We start from the raw sequence: 7702 nt of genomic DNA, 5'->3' as shown, positions 1-7702 counted from the left end.
CACGTCAAATCTAGTATTGTTCAGGAAAAGATTGAGCCTACTTTGCCTAGATCAAATGAAAAGGATTCTAAGACCATTGCTCAAGGTTCATATGCAGATAAGGTGAGTGGGAAAAAACTCAATGATGCTAATCTGATTTCTGTCATTAAGAAGGATCCTAATCTTCCAGATGGTGTTGTGGAGATGCATATAGGTGATATTCTAAAAGGTTGCAGTCCTTTTAAGACTACTATGTATGGTTACTTCATTGATAAACATGTTAACTTTTTCAATGTTAACAAGTTTGCTCATAATATGTGGAAAAAACATGGATTGGAGGAGGTTATGGTCAATGATGAGGGAATTTATTTCTTTCGGTTTAGCTCGGAACAGGGAATGATCTCGGTCTTGGAAGGAGGTGTATGGATGATTTTTGATAGTGCTCTTGTTGTTAGAAGGTGGACCACAGGAGTGAGTTCTGTTCAAGGGCAACATGAAAAGGTCCCGGTATGGGTTAAAATCTATAATGTGCCTTTAGAGTACTGGAATGGAACAGGTCTGAGTCATATTGCTTGGGAAATTGGGAAACCTTTAGATGTGGATGCCCACACAGCTAGTATGTGTCAAGATCACTGGGGTAGGCCTGCATTTATGCGGATTTTAATTGAGATGTCAGCTTCTAGGGATTGGCTCAAAGAAGTGCAAGTTTATTCGTCTGATTTGACCACATGTGAAAGAATCCTTACGAAGTGCAGGGTTGAGTATGCTTGGAATCCTTCAAAATGTTCTCACTGTAAAGTGTATGGGCATAAAGATTCTAACTGTGGTATTTTGCTAGCTAAACAAGTTAAAGAAATTGATAACAATAGCAAATTGGAGGGAAATAAGGAGGGAGTTAAGGTTGATTTAATGCAAGTTTTAATAGCAAGTACTAAAAAAGTTGAGGTGGATGATGATGGGTACCAAACTGTGGTTAAGAAGAATAAAGGGAATATTGCAGGGGAAAAATTGAAAGAAGAAACAGGGGGGAAAAACCAAGGTTCGGTACAGGGGCAGAATGGGAAAAATTTTAGAAATGGAAAAACAGGGGTGAATTTTGGAAATAATGTTCAGGGGCAAAATAGGAATAATCAATTTTTTGCTGGTTCCAGTAATGGAGGTTATAAGGGGAATAAAGGCAAGGGTGTTCAGGGGTATAATGGGAAAAATAATCAGATTAATGCTAAAAACGTTGGTGCTTCGTTTGAACCTGGTCAAAGCAGTAATTCTAATGTAAAAATTCAACAAGGAAGTGGTACAGGGGCCTTTATGCCAAGTGGGGGTATTTTGGGAAGTTCCAAGGTTAATGAGGTTAAACTGGAAATTAAGAAGAAGGAAGAGGTGGGCATTAAAATGAATGTCAAACAGGTTTATGTTCCGAAGTCTGGAGATGTTAAAATCAGTTCTAATTTTGATAAGCATCAACAAAATGTTAAGGGTGTGGCTCCAGTCAATATTAGTAATCACAATTCTTTTGGTGTTCTTCAAAATCTTGTTGATGAAGATAGTATTAATGCCTTGAATGAAGAGTTTGGGTTGGATGATTCATCTTATTTGAATTATACGAGTCAAGTGGAAGATGCCGGAGGTATCACGGGATTGGATACCAACATTGAAGCTGTTATTGATGATGATTAATTTCGGTTTCTGGAATGTGAGGGGAATGAATCAATTTCCCAAACAAAAAGAAATCAAGGAAGTTATTTTGTCTAATAATCTTAGTCTTTTTGTTATTCTTGAGTCTCATGTCAAGAGAGGCCAACTTAACAAAGTTTGTGGTGATATTTTTGGAAACTGGAAATGGATGTCTAATAATAAAGATAATGGGTTTTCTACTCGTATTATCATTGGTTGGAATGCTAATCAATTTGAGGTTAGTCTTATTGATTTCAATGATCAAGTGGCCCATTGCAAGATAAAGGTTCCCAAGGGTAATCAAGATTTCTTTTGCTCTTTTGTTTATGCGGCTAATAAGTATTATGATAGAAGAATTATTTGGAATTCTCTTCTCTATCATAATAATTTGGTTGGTAATAAGCCTTGGATTGTGTGTGGTGATTTTAATGTTACCATGAAGTTAAATGAGAGCACTGCGGAGTCTTCTAGATTAACAAGAGGAATGGTGGATTTTTTGGATTGTGTTAACAGGTTGGAGATTCAAGATATTAATTGTAATGGTTTAAATTTTACTTGGAATCAAAAGCCAAAAAGCTCCTGTGGTATTCTTAAAAAGCTTGATAGAGTCATGGGTAATGTTAAGCTTATCGAGACTTTTCCTTCTATTTTTGCCTCGTTTCATCCTTATAGGCTTTTTGATCACTGTCCGGTTATTATAAAAGTTCCGATGAAGGTTGAATTCAAAGTGTTTCCTTTTAAATTCCCTATTTTCCTTGCTCAAAACCCTGATCTTAAGCCGTTAGTTGAAAATTTTTGGAATTTGGACATCAGGGGCTTCAAGATGTTCTCGTTAACTCAGAAGCTCAAAAATCTCAAAAATCCGATTCGGAAATTATTCAGGGACCAAGGTCATTTGTCTGGAAAAGTTGAGCATTTTCGAAAGAAGTTAGATATTGTTCAAGCTGATTTGGATAAAGATCTGTTTAATCAGGACCTCCGGAATTTGGAAGCTTTATTCTTGGGTGAATTTATTAAAGCTTATGCTGAAGAAGAAAGTTTTTTTAAACAAAAGGCCAAGGTTAGTTGGTTAAGAGAGGGTGATAGCAATTCCAAGTATGTTCATAAAATTGTTAAAAGGAAAAAGAACAGCAACAGAATTGAAACAGTTATGAATGATAATGGTGTTTGGATTGAGGGTGAAGAAGTTTATAATGAATTTGTTAAGTATTTTAAAGCTTTCCTTGGAATTGAAGTTCCTTGCAATGAGATCAATCTTCCTGATTCTTTGTTTCTTAAAAAGCTTGACCTTGCTGATGCTGTTGAGATGGTTAAGGTTGTTTCTAATGAAGAAATCAAGGCGGCTCTCTTTGATATCGAGGATGATAAAGCTCCTGGTCCGGATGGTTATTCGGCTAAGTTTTTCAAGTCTATGTGGTCCGTTGTGGGCGATGAGTTTTGTCAAGCTGTCAAAGAATTTTTTGTTAGTGGTAAAATTCTTAAAGAGATTAATGCTACGGTCATTGCCTTGGTTCCTAAGTTTGACACCCCGGGGAAAGTTAGTGATTATAGGCCTATCTCTTGCTGTTCTGTGTTCTACAAGTGTATCAGCAAGGTGATTGTGGGGAGAATCAGGAATCATTTGAGTTATATTGTCTCTGAGAATCAGTCTGCGTTCATCCCTGGGAGATCTATTATAGATAATGTTCTCCTTTCACAAGAGTTGGTTTGGGGATATCATCGTGACAGGGGGTTTTCTTGTTGTGCCATGAAGGTGGATATCCAGAAGGATTATGACACGGTTAATTGGGCTTTCCTTCAGAATATTCTATTTCATTTTGGTTTTCATCCAGCCATGATTTGTTGGATTATGCAGTGTGTGAGTACTCCCTCGTTCATGATTAGTATGAATGGTTCTTACCATGGATTCTTTGAAGGTAAACGTGGTCTCAGGCAGGGTTGCCCTCTCTCTCCTTACTTGTTTACTCTTGTTATGGAAACGTTTAGTTTGATCATCCAAAGAAGAATCCATAATGAGGCCTTGTTTAAGTATCATTGGAGTTGTAAGAAACAGAAACTCACTCACCTTTGCTTTGCGGATGACCTTATGATTTTCTGTCATGGAAATAAAGCTTCTATTAGAGTGGTTAAAGATGCTCTTGATGAGTTTGCTGGAGTTGCTGGGCTTCTTCCCAATATGTCCATAAGGCATATTTTTTTTGGTAATGTCAAAACCAACGTGAAGAAAAGAATTCTTGATACTTTACTGTTTGTTGAAGGGAGGCTTCCGATGAGGTATTTGGGAATTCCGCTCATATCCACTAGGTTGTTCATTCGTGATTGCAAAAGGCTTGTTGATAAGGTCCGAAGAAGAATTGGTGATTGGAGGAATAAATATCTCTCATATGCTGGAAGGTTGCAACTTATCTCTTCAGTTCTTTATTCCCTTCCTGTTTACTGGGCTTCTTGTCTTCTTATTCCTGCTGCTATCATTAAGGAAATTAAGAAAATGATGAAGAATTTTCTTTGGAATTGTGATGAATCCAAGAAGGGGAGAGCTAAAATTGCTTGGTCCACTGTGTGTAATCCTGTGGATTGTGGGGGATTGGGTCTTAGAAATTTAAGAGCTTGGAATAAAGCAATTTTATCCAAACGAATGTGGATGATCATTTCTAATTGTGAGTCTTTGTGGGTTAAATGGATTAACATCAACATTTTAAAAGGAAGGAGCTTTTGGGATGCTGAGAAAAAACATGATTTGAGTTGGAGTTGGAGAAATTTGATTAGATTGAGGTCTATTTTTAGAAATCATTTTTGTACCAAGATTGGGAATGGGGCTAACACTTTCATGTGGTATGATGATTGGCATCATCTTGGTGATTTCTCTCATGTTCTATCTCCAAGAGAAATTTCAAGTGTTGGCTTTAGAATTTCTGACAAAGTCAAAGATGTTATTGTTGATAGCTCGTGGTTTTGGCCTAATGATTGGCTTTCTCTAATTCCTCAATTGAATGATTTTCAATTACCGGTTCTTGATATCAAGAGGAAGTGGGGTATTCCTGTTGGAGAAAAGGCTTCTGATGTCTTTGATGATTAGTGGAATTGACGGATTTGGGTTTAGCAATTTTCCTCTAAAAATTGTGTTGCTTATCGGTTTTATCCCGATTTTCTTAAGGATTTTTCCTTTAGAAGTGGTTTTAATTTTGCAAATGGGTCTTATTCCCATTATTGGTTGTTTTACTCCTAAGCAACTAGGAGTCTCCACTTCGGTGGGTGCAACTGCTAGTTCGATTAGCAAGTGGTGGGATATTCACCCGACAATACACAGGCTTGAGTACGTCATCCTTAGACTGTACTATCTTTGGGTTGGTTGTTTCCTTTTTTATAATAAAAACAACCACTTTTTAATCTTTTGGTTTTCCCTTAAGATTTTTTCCGTCCGGTCTATCCCGGATTTCATTGGAATTTTTTCCTTTGATGTGGATTTTAAGGATTCTAATTCAATTTATTTTGGATTTAGAATTCTTGGATATTCTTTGAATATTGTTTCTGTAAAAAGAATTGACGGCAAATGGTTTAGCTTTTTTCCTTCTAAAATTGCTTTGCTTGTCGGTTTTATCTCGACTTTCAAGAGGTGGTTACCTTTTGAGGTGGATTTCTTTTTAATGCAAATGGGTTTGATCCCCATTATTGGTTGTTTTACTCCTAGGCAACTAGGAGTCTCCACTTTGGTGGGTGCCACTGCTAGTTCGATTAGCAAGTGGTGGGATATTTACCCGACAATACACGGGCTTGAGTACGTCATCCTTAAACTGTACTACATTTGGGTTGGTTGTTTCCTTTTTTATAATAAAAACAACCACTTTTTGATCTTTTGGATTGCCCTGAAGATTTTTGCTGCCCGGTCTATCCTGGGATTCATTGGATTTTTATCCTTTGAGGTGGAAAATAAGGGATCTAATTCTAATTTTTTTGGATTAAGATCTCTTGGATATTCTTTGAATATCTTTATTATAAAAGGAATTGACGGTAAATGGTTTAGCATTTTTCCTTCTAAAATTGCTTTGCGTGTCGGTTTTATCCCGACTTTCTCAAGGTGTTTGCCTTTTGAGGTGATTATTATGCAAATGGGTGTGATCCCCGTTATTTGTTGTTTTTTTCCTAGGCAACTAGGAATCTCCATTTTAGTGGGTGCCACTGTTAGTTCGATTAGCAAGTGGTGGGATATTTACCCGACAATACACGGGCTTGAGTACGTCATCCTTAGACTGTACTACCTTTGGGTTGGTTGTTTCCTTTTTTATAATAAAAACAACCACTTTTTGATCTTTTGGATTTGCCTTAAGATTCTTGCAGACTGGTTTATCCCGGTTATCATTGGAATTTTTTCCTTTGATGTGGTTTTTGAAGGATTTAATTTCCAACCTTTTGGAATTAACCTTCAGGGGTATTTTTGGAATTACCTCGTAAAAAAAGGAATTGACGAGTCTAGTGATGCGAGATGGAGGAATAAAAAGGGGATCCAATTTTCTCATAAGCTTGCCCATTTGAAGATTGCGTGGATTATTTGTTTGAAGATTATTTACAATATTTTTGTCAAAGTTGAAAATGATGTTTATTTGAAGAGTATTTGGAAGATTGGGAGTTTTTTTTGGATGATTTTGGTTCTAGCATCATTGTTTATTTGAGATTGAGTTTTAATTTTGTGAAGAAAAAAGATATTGGAAGAAATTTTGACTTTTTTGGGCCCAATAATTGGTTTGTGCATTGCGGGACCTTGTTGGTTAAGAGGATCATTAAGTGGAAGATGTGGATCTATTTGGTTGTGAATGGTATATTTTTTAAGAGAAGGAGTTTGAAGGAAAAAGATGAAGATGTCAAGAAAATAAAAGCTTGGATAAAGTTCGTTGCTAATTTTGGAAGTAGAGTTTTTTGGAGTTTTTTGGACTGTTTTGAAGACTTGATTGTGTTGGCCAATGATTCTCACGATTTGGAAGTTTCTTGGGTGTGTTATACTATTGGAATTATCTTGCAAGCCTTGGATTACTTTTTTGAGTATGAGGCCAAAATCATTAGTTTACTTTGGTGGAGATTGAAGAGAGATATGAAGATTGAAGATTTGGAAGATTTTTTGAGATGGAAGAACATGGCTAAAGACCTCATTATTATTCTCATGATGTGCTATATTTGGTTTCATTCCATTCATTGGAATTGGATTTGGGCTTGGATTGGTTGGTGGAACTTTGTTAGATTTTTTGTAATTATTTAACTCTCTCTAGTTGTTAGCTTGGTTGTTTAGTTTGGTAGGGTTTAGTTTTTTTTTGTAGTTAGTTTTTTTTGGATTGGTTGGTGGAACTTTGTTAGGTTTTTTCTTTTCAATAAAGTTTGCCAAGGGGTTTCCCCTTTTTTCCTAAACCCTAAACCCCTAAACCCTAAACCCAAAACCCAAACCCCATGGAATACTTTCTCTCTCTAGAATTTTCTCTCTAGGAAACTTTCATGGAGATTAAGTGTTCTTGATCTTTTCTTGGGTTTCTTGTGCTTAATCTTACTAAATCTGTTGTCTTTTGTTGGTTTTCGTTATGGGAAAGAATCACAGAAGTCGTAAATTCACAAAAAAAATCTAAATCTACTGTCAATGGGGTTGATGTTCTTGGTTCTTTTCACATTGAAGTTAGCCCTAGTTCATCATCATCAGCGTTCTGTGTTAGCAACCACAGTGGAAAAGGTTTATTTTTCACAGATTCGCCACTTAATATGGAGGCAGATTCTTCTTGTGCAACAGTTCATGCAAATGTAATTCTTTAGTGGCTGCCTCTGTGGAAAATGATGACCCTCTGCTAGGTCATGACGAAGGAGACGAAGAAGCAGGTAGCGTTCAAGTGATTAGAGAAGGAGAAGAATCAGATTCTGATTATGATTTGGAAGTTTCTTTTGCTGCATCCGTTGATGGACTTGATTCAGGAGGTGAGGAATCTATCTCTCGGTTTCCTGTTGTGAAAGAACACTCAAAAACCAAAGATGGTGTTCAATCTAACGAAGGGATAATAGAAACGCTTGGTGAGGGCAC

This window comes from Lactuca virosa, chromosome 5, assembly GCF_052849685.1.
Source record: "Lactuca virosa cultivar CGN04683 chromosome 5, Lactuca_virosa_CGN04683_v6, whole genome shotgun sequence".
NCBI lineage: Eukaryota > Viridiplantae > Streptophyta > Magnoliopsida > Asterales > Asteraceae > Lactuca > Lactuca virosa.
This window is presented reverse-complemented; position numbering follows the sequence as displayed.